Raw genomic sequence first — 12,845 nt, 5'->3', positions numbered from 1 at the left:
GCGCACGCGAAAAACATTGTTGCCGGACAATTCGCTGTGGCCAATTTGAAAGTTGCCGGTGAGAAATGGTCGCGAACTTTCCGGGCAGCCCACCCAGTATATTCCGTGTCGAAGCTTATTGGCGAAGCTGGAGGCCGCGGACCGTGGAAAGTTCCAGGGGACGAAACATTTTTGCGGACCGTCCGTTTCCGTCGGACAACGGCGATTCGTTCGTTGCCCGACGGCCTGGAACAGCAAATCGAGACACGAGAAACTCCCCTTCCGTGTCCCCTCGACCCTCGAAAAACACCGTCGGCCATCTTTTTTCGGATCCCGAAGCTTAGAAGAAGGAAAAGTCCTTCAGAGAGGCTGGATCCCTCAATTGGTGGATCCTTTTTGCGAAATTCAGATCCTCGGACGCCGATTGGATCGCCTGATCCTTCCTTTACCCCTGCGGTGAGCTTTCGTATAGGGGATACGGCCTTCTTTTATGACTCGGCATGTTCGGACTACCCGGTTCCCCGATCCTCAGGACCCGGGATCGTGAATCTGTTTCTTTATGAGATAGTATACTCACGAAAATACGTCGGAAATCGTAGGCAGGCTCAGGTAGAGTCTATATACCTGGCAGACGATCGTAACATTGTGCCGGCGATTTCTATAGAGGAAATCGAACGCGCTGAATGCGTAATTTAAGCGAGTCTCGGGGAGCAGCAGATGCGCGAAGTGAAATGAAACGGAATTTTTTAGCGACTCCGATTTCGTTTCATGGCCCGTTGTGGAATTTTGATCCATAGCTTTGCTAGTTTAATCTCTTGTTGATCATATATGAGTGATATTATTCATGTACCAAGTTTGGTTTGGATTCGTGCGAAGTTTTATTAGAACTTAAAAGATATGGAATGCTATTTCCGTTCCATTAACCGAATCATCTTGATTTTGTGAGATTTTAGTCAATGTGTATGTTAATTGCCGACGTGCAGTAAATTCTCTCCACTTGTCTCCCACACAGCTTGTAAACATAAATATACAATTTAGGGAGAGGAGATACAATTGATCAAATCTCGCGGCTCGTTTTTATAATCGCCGATTGTCAACAACTATAAAAACGAGGTGCGAGGCTCGAATAATCGTATCTCCTCTTCTCAAATTGTTAATTTTTGCTTTAGAAGCTGAGGGACAGTTGGAGAGAATTTACTGTATTGCCTTGTTTCTCGGATTTGTAGATAACAGTCTTGTATACAGGGTGTTCCATAATTCATAGTACAAATTGGATCAAATAGATTCTATGGTTGGAAACAAGATAAAAATCGAGAATAACGAGATTAAATAAGAGACTTCGTTTTCGAGAAGGATTAATTTGAATATCAGTTAATTAAAGTCGTCTTTAATATTTATTATTAATCGCTAAAATAATTACTAAAAACTAAAGTCAATGAAAAATATACTGATCATTTTATTAGCTTACACATTTAATGTATTCTTCAATCGCATTCTGATAAGAAACAAATCCTGACATTGTATCATGTACAAAAACGGTCGCAACAGTGAAATTTACCAGTATCCGTAACATCGGTTAACATAACCGAATAATAACAAATATTAAGGACGCGTGTACTCGATTGATATTCAAATGATTCTTCTCAAAAACAAACCCTCCACCTTATTTGGTTATTCTTAATTTTCCTCTTATTTTCTGCCATAGAATAATATAATCCAATTTGTGCCATAAATTATGAATCACATAAAAATGATCGAATTGTTTTTATGCGCATTATTTGTAGAAGTGTTATACATAGCATAATAATCAGAAAGTACACAACTTTGGTTTGTTAAATTGTCTTACGCTGTTTTTAATGAGACATTTTATGTACTATAGCAAAAATATGCAGCGAGAAAATGATGGAAGTGTTGATGTTTCGAAGTTGCAAGTAATGCGAGTGTATAAAGATCGAACAGCGACGTCTAAAGATTGACTTGAAGCACAAGAAAATCGTCTGCAGCCATGTTGCGCTTTGTTTTTCGATCGTTCACTGATTCTTCCCGCAGAAAGTTGTTGCTTCGATTATTTCGAGTGAGAGGAGAAAGGAATACATAGCTCGCTGCAAACAGAGTATTCCTCCAGCGATTCTTGCCGTAAAATGGATGGTGGCCATTGTTTGCTACTTTCTGCAGCGTTTTTATGAAATCTTGAACGATATCTTGGAGCCTGAACTCTGAAAGCGAGATCGAGTACCTCTACTTATCAAATTCGTGCCGAACGATATACATTATCTTCCGCTCGTTCGTCTTTCGGTGAACTGTTAAACTATGAGTGCATGTGGAGAATATTATACATTTTAATAGATTAAGATTGGCAAATAGAGAAGTCTACAATCGCGTCGGAAAGCATGTTTTAACACGTTTTTAAAATTGGTTCAAATGATTTCTTTGAGACGTAATTGTACCTCGACTAGCTTTTTGGAGAATGAGTATGCAACAATTATTTTAGATTATAATTGATTGGGATGATAAACAGATTAAAAAATGATGTTTTTCGATTTTTGTTATCTGAGCCAACAATGAAAATTTAAAAACTGCATTTTGTAGATCTCGGTAACTTATAAATATGCTGAAAATTTCACTAATACAAAAATCCACAGTCTAGTGATCACCATTTTCCAATCAATTCTATCCTATTCTACTTTGTAATAAATCCTCTATCGCGAAAGAATAGGGGATTACAGAGCTACATCCTTTGGAGAATCGAACATGCCGCCCACGATAACTTGATTAATTAAAATTCGACGTCCAGAACTTACGTAATGAATGCAGAAATTAATTGGCAGATATGCAAGAAATTTCCATCTAGCTAGATCTTCCAAAAAGATCTAATAAAACAGAATTTTTATGCAGATCCTCTATTACAAAATTCGCAAACAACTGGTGAACGCAAAATCAGATTGCACAGTGGAAAAACACGAAGCGGCGAGGATATCAAAAATATACAACAGTGTATTAATACGCGGACGTGTTAAAATAAAGACGGGAGAGAGGAGTGAGAGATAGAGGCAGAGACGGAAAGAGAGAGAGAGAGAGAGAGAGAGAGAGAGAGAGAGAGAGAAAGTGAGTGAGAAGACGCTTAAAAATGCGGCAACGGATACGAGCGACGTGTCCTTCTGAAAAAGATCGCGCGTGTCTCGTCGTGTAGCAAGGCTTTCGTCGTCCGAAAGGCCACTCGGAAGGCCAAGCCGTTTTCAGAAAACGCTACGCTGTGGTCGAGCCGAGATAAAGCGGACTGCTCGAACGCTTCCGATTATTCCGCGGTGCACGCGGACCGGCAGTCGCCGGCCAGTAATTAGAAAACGATAATCAGTCGCGAAAATATAGAACGGCGATCGATAGGAGACGCGAGCGCGCGCGCGCGCGCAAGTCGCCGGAGGGGCAAGGGAACTGTTCGCGATGAAACTAATTGGATTTTGAATCGCAGTTCCGCGGGAAAACTATTTGATTCCGGGGCTATTCCTTTTTTCCGCCCACAACTCGAAATTGCTTTCGCCTCCGAGATTCTTATGGCTCGTGAGAAATTTTTGTTACATCCTGAGATCCATTCCGTAGTTGCTCTTTGATCAGAGAACTGAAATGGTCGTTAATCGTTTATTTGAACAAAGTTTACGTCGTACTTGGATTAAAGCATCATGTATCTTGAGAAAGAAATATATTTTAAGTCTTATTGATACGTTAAATGCAATAACAGACAGTATTCAATTTGAAAGATCATATTTTATAACTTACATATGCGTTTATTAAAAAATGTGCTGATATCATTTTAAGTAGACTTTAGTGAAACATTCCAAACTTGCTCATAATAACTGTATTAATAGAATCATTTGCAATGTAAATCAGTATTGTAATAGATTAAATTGTGATTGCGTATGTTGCACCTTCTGACAAAATGTAATTTGTAAACGAAAAATGAGACATTTTTAATGATATTAATTGATATTCAATAAATTGTGAATTGTGAATTAACAAAATTTCACGATTTTCATCTACAGCAATATTTATAAATCAATTTCATGTCTTCAAAGTTTAGTATTTCACGTATTAATTTTTGTCACTAACGAGTAGACTGTGGCTTTTATGCATTCATGACAAAAGTGAATAGCTTCAATACAAAATTGTGAGGATATTGGAAGAATTTAAAAGTGCTGTTATACTGTTGTTTACTTAAAAAAATCCATTAAAAGGAGCAATCAATTTTCATTTAATTTCTATTTTTAACAATCGTCTTAGCAAATTTTTATTCTGCATAAAAGTCTGCAGTCTAATGAATAAAATCTACAGTCAAATACGAATTATGCTTTGAGCTTGACTTAACTGTACTTACGTAGAAGAAGAATACAGTGTCACTAATGATACTAATCGTCTATCTATGAGATATAAATTAGGTTCAATCTAGGTGCAAGTTCGAATTTGATTACTCTCATTTAGTTATCGTACGTCTACGTTTCCGTCAGTAGCTGAATATTGATAACGAAAAAGTTCGATTCAACCCATTAGAGACCGCTGGCGCAACGGTTGCGTCATTTGTTATTTGTCGCCAGCAGCCGAAGACACAGTGTCTGCGTCATGGACCGAGACAGAGTTATTGGTAAGTTCTTCTCTTCGCAACAAAGAAAATCACTTTAACAGTGAGTTCAATTCTAAAATAAGATCTCTAAAGCATCGCGCAAAGGTTGCTTACCCGAACGCGAGTTCAATCATTGTCGCTTTGTGAAAACCTTGAATGCGTTCAAAATGAGAATGTAAGCATGAATATCTATATTTAGAGGTATACCATTTTCTTTAGATTGAATGTCTGATCGAGAAAATGACGTTTCATATCTTAAGGGGGGTATTTTAGTGTGAATCGATTCTTTTTCACACTTCCTTGAAGAATATAGGTTCGGCAATAGGTTTACAAAACTTTATGTTTGAATTAATATAATCAAGAAAGTTACGGCTGGTTGAAAGACGCGACGAGCAGCGGCATTATTACCGCGATTATGATATTCACAATACGATCATTGGTGTACATTGTCTCGAAACTATGTTGAAACGGTGCCTCAGAATCTACTTCATCTTTTTAAAACGTAACTGCGTTTGAGAGTATTCAGTGCCACCAATTTTAACCTGTTTGAGTCAAACGAATTTTTAAATGTTATTCATACACTTACAAATAAACATTGCAAAGATTACGAAAAGTATTATAGCTTCTTCGCAAAAGAAAAAAACCGAAGAAAATTAAATGAAAACGTAATTTACAGTAGACTACTCCTGAATGCTGCGATTTTCGAGCTATAAATGCCAAAGTAAGTCGAACAAAATGGCGAAAACCAACCAGTCAAAGATTCAGCAGTAAACAAAACGAAGTTTACGCGAGAACCCAGATACACAGTGATATGTAGCTGAGAATAGAAGGTTCGTCAGACAAAAAGTGATAAGAGAATGAAAGTCACCCGGATCAAGTGGGATACGAGCAACGAATTAACTCGTCTTGCTCGATTAATAAACAACGATTAGAGAACGCGGCTGTCTATAATATCAGGATTAATGTCGCTTTTGGAGTGAGAGGTGAACCAGTTTCTGTCCGCGAAGGCCCTCGACCACGCATTCGCGTGCGAATTACTGTTTTATTGTGTTTAAATGGGGCGAGACTTTCACAGAACTTCGGCTAAGCTCGTCAAAGTAACGAACGAAATAGAGATGCGCATAAATTTAGCTCGCAAAGAGAGAATAAACAGAAAATTTTCTCTTCTATTTCGTCGTTCGTTGCGTTCGCAAAAGAACACCCGCGTTTCTCTGTTTCAATCTCTGTATGTATCTGTAATTTTAAACAACAAAAGGAAAGTTGGATTGTCGCTCAGAGATATTTTTCTACGGTATCCATTGCTCCGTCGAATGTTTTCTAATGAATCCCGTCGAGGTCGACGATCCCGCAGAATTTCGAACGACAGTCTATTGAATGTCGATTAATTAGCGATTCGTACCAACGAAATCTCATCGAGCGTAATTTCGCATGATCGCCGATCCTAACAACAACGCGACTCGTTAAAAAGCATTGTTGATGCAGTCTCTTTAATAGGAGAAAGTCCTCGCGACGCGAATGATTAGATTTCTTGAAAATGATTCTTGTTACTCGACGCCTTTCGTTTTTTCTAGCCGGCAACCTTGTTGCTCTTAGATCATGAACCGGATCTGAAAAGTATTATTCTCAGACCTCGTTGATTCGTTCGAAATCCACACTGTCTCTGGTCCGATCGTCTAAGGTAAATGTACCTATTATGAAACACTACTGAATCGTGACCGTTATTTGAACCAGTAACACAAATAATATAATAAAAACATAGATAGACCAAATGAAATGGGGCTGTAAAAAACTACCCATATTTTTTAGTATTGTTCTTCATAAATTCACTCACACAAATACTGTTATATAACAATTGTAAAAATAAATGTTTATTCGAATGCGGGTGTTTCTAAGCAAGAACATATTGCTCTATATTGTGTACTTCAATTTTTTAATTTCAAATACCGGTTTCAAAATGAGGACATTGATTATGAAATACAAGAACATGGTACGAAAACGCTGTTTTATAATAGATTATTTCTGTAAATTAGTTCTGTAATATTAAATAAATGTTTATCTAGAAACATCAATCTATCGAACAGTAGTATAAATATCCAACAATAACACTTTTTAGTTGTAATAAAATCGATGATAATCTTGTACCCACTGAAAAGCGTTCAATACTAGATACCTTCACGTTATTTGTCTGCAAACATCGCCCAGGACGTTTCCTTACCGAGCCGATTTGTTTCGGGAATCGACCAAGTTTCTACGTTTACGCTTAAGAAGATTGCCCGGGACGTTTGAATCTCTCGTTGCTCATTCCCGAAATCCCCAGGCAAATTTACGTTCTGGCCTAAAGACGGATTAGACAAGCAGGAATTTCAATGGAAATTTGTCTTGTTAAATTCCGCATTTACCACAAGATTTTGCAAATTTCGCTTAAGTAATAGCCAAAATAGAGAGATTCCCTTGAATAGATCACATTCGTTTATTAAAAGATTAAACCTTGTTGGATTTTAGAAAGTTCTGCTTGACTAAATTTTACTAGACATTTATTCTGGTCGTTTCTCACTCGTTTCTCAGGAAAAGTCTGACTATTTGTTGAATTATTACACTGTTCAATTCTCGTTTAGTTGCTGGATACAGTTTTGATTATGTTGAATTATCGCCGAGACTTGTTCAATTCCCACTTATTTAGCTTAACTTTTATTTTTTTATTTAAATTTAACTTTCATTTAGTTCAGCTGAACTCGATTTCTCTAGATTTCTGCAACAGTAAACCTACTAGAGTGTCAGGTTTAGTGTTAAATCAGCATTAATTTACTAGAAATTTATTCTGTCCAACTAGATTCCGACAAGATCAGCTTAACTGCTAGACAATATTTAAATCAAATGCTATCGTAACTTGTCCAGGCGCGATAAGTAGATCGTAGATATTATATACTATGCAGTATTTAATTTCTAGTAGATTGAAACTGTGAATTTCATCCAGTTATACAAAACCGGCGTTGCAAAATTGTTAATATCGTCAGTTGAGAGCGACAGGCGTCGACCAAACAACAGATAAGAGTGCAAAATATAAAGTACATTATTCCACAGAATATTTGCAACGTATTTCGAATCTATTACGACGCGCCGGTGGCCACGAGGCAGATGAACACATTGTGGATTAGTCCATATAGCCTGTTTAACCACGTTACGTAATATTTTGCTACTATACGGCTGTGATCAATACGTTTTACTTTGATGTACACGCTGTAAAGCAAACAAAATTTGCTGCATAGCCGACGCATTAACATTATTGTGTTCGGTGTACACGCGGCTGCTGTGTGCGCGGAAAATGATATCTCTGTTACTGTAATGGGTTCGTCCCGTGGAATAATTAAATGAACAAAAGAGTCGGCAATCTGCCCGAAATGCCAGCCCAATAATTATGACTAAACAGCCGATCTTTCCGCAAGATAAAATTGTCTGAGTCAATTGCGAGAAATGAAAACCAAATGAAAGTTCGCGTTTTTCCATAGATACATAATTAACATTAAATTCTTAGGTAAATTAAATTGAGGAGATATCTTTGTTGCGTATTAATTCGCATCTTTCGTTATTTCGCCTGCTTGTTGGCGTCCAGATCAGTGAAGCGTCATGTACAACCATGTTTGCAAAATACGTTGTGAAATATTCTTGAAGAAGTTCGATTTTGTTACAGATATCTTCAGAATGGTAAGTACGTGATTATTTTTATAAGTACTATCGTATAGAGTATTCAGTTTGTGCTGAAGAAACAGATTTGAAACGCCCAACGTGTGAAAAAAAGGCAATCAAAAATTTTCGTGAGGAAGCCAAACTGCGTCTCTCTTTCCTTCATTACGAAGAAGCGAAATATTTTTGTTGTATTCTCCAGTGGATAGTAAAAGGACACACATATTAGTTTCTAAACGTGTATCTACTTTTAGTAAGTGTTTTTAATCGAAAATTATAATATAAAAAAAAGTGGAGCCCATTTTACGCACCGTTACTCTACTGTTCCAGTACAACTCGAAACTGAACATTACGCGCATTCGTTAAATTCCGCGCATTCTCCAGCAGAATACTATGAAAAGTTCCGTTTCGTCAGCGTTTAATTAACTTTCAGCGCGTCTAGTTTCCCGTATTTCGAGCGACGTTAACAATAATGCGGCAAACAATCGCGTGTAATTATCGTTATCGTTGCATGGACGACCATATTTGGTGCAAATCGAATCCGAACCGTTCCCCGCAAGGCCTAACCGAATCCCCCTAGGTCTGATCGAAGCGTAATTCGACGACGATGGAGTTGCGCGAAACGCTTGTAGCCGATCAGCTACAATTCCAATTTCGGGTGCGAGAGTACAAGAGTGCTTGTAAGTCTCTCTTTTTTGTTTGTTGCCCAGAATACTTTTGCGAACGTCAGAGTACATACAACGAAATATCATTCGTAACCGTGACAATACCTTTTACCGAGGAAAAATTGACGCTGTCTGCGTATCGGTGGATGGTAATGTGGCCGGACTAACGAAACACCGAAACCAACCCTCTAGCCATCCACCACGAACGCCCCAGCCAGGGGTTGAAGTGACATTTTGATGAAGCACCCCAAGGTTATAGTTTTTAACGGATTGTTTTGCATTATTTCGTTGAGAATGCCGGCTGAATAGCGCAGTTCTCTTCGTCGAAAAGAATTCTTCAAAAATTGAGGCCACGTGTTACCGAAAACCTCTATTCTTGTTGAAAATATTTGATCTATTTATATTTTACACTTAATATGACTGCCTTCATGCGTTTTGTACATTTTCAAACGAAACAAATGCATCGTGTGCGTGTGAATACATTTTTGCAGTACTCTAAAGTAAATGAAAATAGTAGTCCGTATGGGAGATAATGATTTAAAGTACATTTCCGTAAAAAGGAAATGGTACTTTAAAAAAATCTTCGGCCCATAAGCGGTTGGAGACAAATAATAATCATCTCAACATATTTCTTTTGCAATAAACACAACTATAATATAATGAGCGTTGTGTAGATATAATAATATTATTACCTAACAAAAACTAAAGAATTATTGTAGAGTACAGTCGTGTAGAGCGAATTAAATTTAGCAAGAGAGTTTTGCAACTACTTCTCTGATGTATATTTCAACGACTGGCCACAGAGCAGTAAGAATGTGTAATAAACTATTTACAAACCCTTGAACAAAGCTATAGAAAGAAGTACGAACACTTGACTTTTTACCGAAACACGGAGTTTCTAGCCAACCAAAACTTAACGGCTGTATTTTTAGCGATTACGTTCGTCAGGCTGGATGCAAACAGCCTAGAAATTATCCACTTTTAATGTACCGTTCCAACTTAGCGTCGCACGCGTACGTCACGCGCGTATCTCGATATGTCGCTCAAAAAGTAGATCGTACATCGAAAACTTCTCAGAATACCGACGTCGTAAATATGTTTTTACCCCCAAGAGATCATTTATCTCTCAGATACGAACTATCTCTCAGATAAAAAAAAAAGTCACACGCGCCGAATATTGCCTCAATTACCTCGAAGTGTTTTCGCGTGAACGAGAAGTGTCTTTGTGAGACTTCTTTCCGTCTGTCTCCGAAAACAGCGATATTTCCCAGAATCCCGTTATTACCAGCCGCGGGAAGTAATTTATGACGATATCAGACTATTGCACCGATAGCTTTTTACGTTGGCGAGCGACCAGGTGCGAATCATCCGGGCGTCCTCGCACCGTCGAGTGTATCTGGCCTCAAAAGCTGGCCAAAAGTGGATGTAAAAATCTGGATGTAAAAGTTTCTACTTTCTGAGACCGTTGAACATATAGAATACAATATGCCAATACCTCTTCCTTGATCTTGTTCACTGATGGAACGATATGCTTCGTTAAAAGCGAAGTGTTTTTGCGGTATATTTTTATTCTCTCTCAATTAATTACCGATTTACATGTTATTTAATTTTATACGTCGCAATGTAATTATGAAAAACTTCTTCCTTAAAATATATATACATAGTACAAAATGACGAGATCGACGATTAATTCATACAGAATCTTATTATGCTTCGTTAATTCACATCCGTGATCATCAGAATTTTTGAACGTTTTTGATTAGGTTAAAATAGAGACGCGCATACGACTCAGAAACAGACGAGTTCGACGAAGAATGAGACTAACTCATTGAAATCACTATTTACTGTTCGAACGAGTTGAATTTTTAGCAAGTTTAGCTTCATTGCTTCCGCTATTACGTACGCATCAATTTTTATTGGCAAGATACTGAATCAAGTGCGTTTTTAACAGCCTCACAAAACGTAGTTTATTTGCAAAACGAAATTGCTTTCCGAACAACCCAATAGTTATACAAGACCGACGCTGCAAAATTGTTGATCGCCAACCGAACATCGGATAACAATGAAAACTAAAAAATACTTTCAATCTCGAAACGTACGAAATTATTTTAGCCTGCTTTGGACCGAATACTCCTCCACATAGCGTCGTTCGAACGAGCGCGCGCCGTGCTGGATGGAAAGTTTCCAGGCGAGCTTGTGCGCACGTTAATCGTCGACGGAGCTGACGGAGACGACGGAGCCGTCTCCCATCCGTCGCGAATGATACACGTCATGTCCACGATCGGCGTGCAAACTAGCGACGAACCACGGAAATATCACGATCGAGAAATGTTTTGCAACGCGACGGCTACAGCTACTGCTGGCGACGACGGATATATGCTCATATACAGATGTTCTCGTCATTTAGCAAATTTTTCCGCTTGCTCGGAAAAGTCCCGGGATTTCTACGGCGCAGAATTGCGGTTCTACCGGCATGTCAGGGAGATTCGAATTACCGCGGCGGGAATTAGAAAAGCTTCCGCCGAGCTGGCGATGAAAGTTGTTTATTGGGTTCGAACGCGCAGTCACGCGCGCGACAGAGATTTCTGCTTTCACGATATCGGGCTTCCGGTGTGCATAGCCTTTCCGAAAAATAAAATATGATTGACTAGTCCGTGAATCAAACCGAACATTTATTTCTGCTTTTAATCATCGTAATAAGTACTCGGTGACGATGGCCTTAACCAGTTATTAGCAGTTGCCAATCTCTTTGAGAAGTGTCTCAGTTACACTTTTATAAAATATACAATTTCATAAAGAATGCCAAAGTGTACATCTTATTTAACCAGTTAGTTGTTTTTGTTGAGTATACTGGTCATGAAGAAATGACAATATTTTATGTTGTCACGAATAGGTATACTCGTTAAAAACAGCTGATAGGTTAATAAATACACCCCTTTCTCAATTTACGTGGCACTTTTTACGCGGTATAAATTGCAACACTGTTTACACGATATCAATAGTCTTAAACTGTTTTACACTTCACTCACTCACTTTCGCCATAACTTTCATCGAATTTTCTGCGTTCGTTGCAAAATGGTGCGAACAATTAACTGAAATTTCTCATTAACACGTTAAATTACAGACTCTAATGAGTGACTTGAAATTTTTTTCGAATGTTTTGAACGATCAAAACGGTAAGAAATGAGGCCAGAGAATGAGAGACCCGTTATATGGTCCTCGGTAGTGAAAAACAATATTACCGGTGGTATGTTGTGTATATATATAGTTGTGTAGTAATCTCTAAATGTAATCTAAGAGCAAACGATATACCGTGTCCAGTGTTTTATCAACATTTCTAACCAGTTTCCCGAAACGAGAAACCCAAGGTACATTGATTATCATAATAACTGTCCACTCCACTCCCATGTTGCGAGGCTGGAGTAATAGGAGTGGGGTGGGCAGCTATTATGATTAGCAGTGTATTTCAGGAAAAAGCTGTTACCGTATCCATTTACTACAAAAGCAGAGGGTACGCAAATTAAGTAAGTAATCTTTCAGATAAATAGAAATAGATGGGTATTATGAATCCGACTAGACCCAAGATTAAGCCGTCATTAATATAAATGACTTCGTAGCCATAAAATCAACCCATAAAATGAATGTTCTCAGAGGACAAACTGAAAAAGTTTGTCTATTTACCCCCCTGAAATTCGATAGTATAATCTATAGAAATCATTTACAATTCTTATTGCTCGTAAAGTGTGTGGCAGTGTGCAATCATCGGCAGTAATTCTACACGCTGTATTTACAAATTACACATTACATTATTAAAAAGGGGGGTTGAGCTTTTGAAGTTTCTCTTTCTAATTTCATATACGCGTACGATCATAGACAACAATCATGCATAGACCACAGTACACTTTTAC

General features: G+C 38.1%; 1 protein-coding gene across 15 annotated transcripts in view; it reads right to left on the bottom strand.

Moving 5' to 3' along the window:
* Positions 1–12,845, bottom strand: part of Hipk (Homeodomain interacting protein kinase) — an 80,736-nt gene that overhangs the window by 66,238 nt on the left and 1,653 nt on the right. The gene's annotated exons all lie outside the window — the stretch shown is intronic.

This window comes from Megalopta genalis, chromosome 3, assembly GCF_051020955.1.
Source record: "Megalopta genalis isolate 19385.01 chromosome 3, iyMegGena1_principal, whole genome shotgun sequence".
NCBI lineage: Eukaryota > Metazoa > Arthropoda > Insecta > Hymenoptera > Halictidae > Megalopta > Megalopta genalis.
Note: the sequence above shows the minus strand (reverse complement) of the source record. Positions and strands in the feature narration are given on the sequence as shown.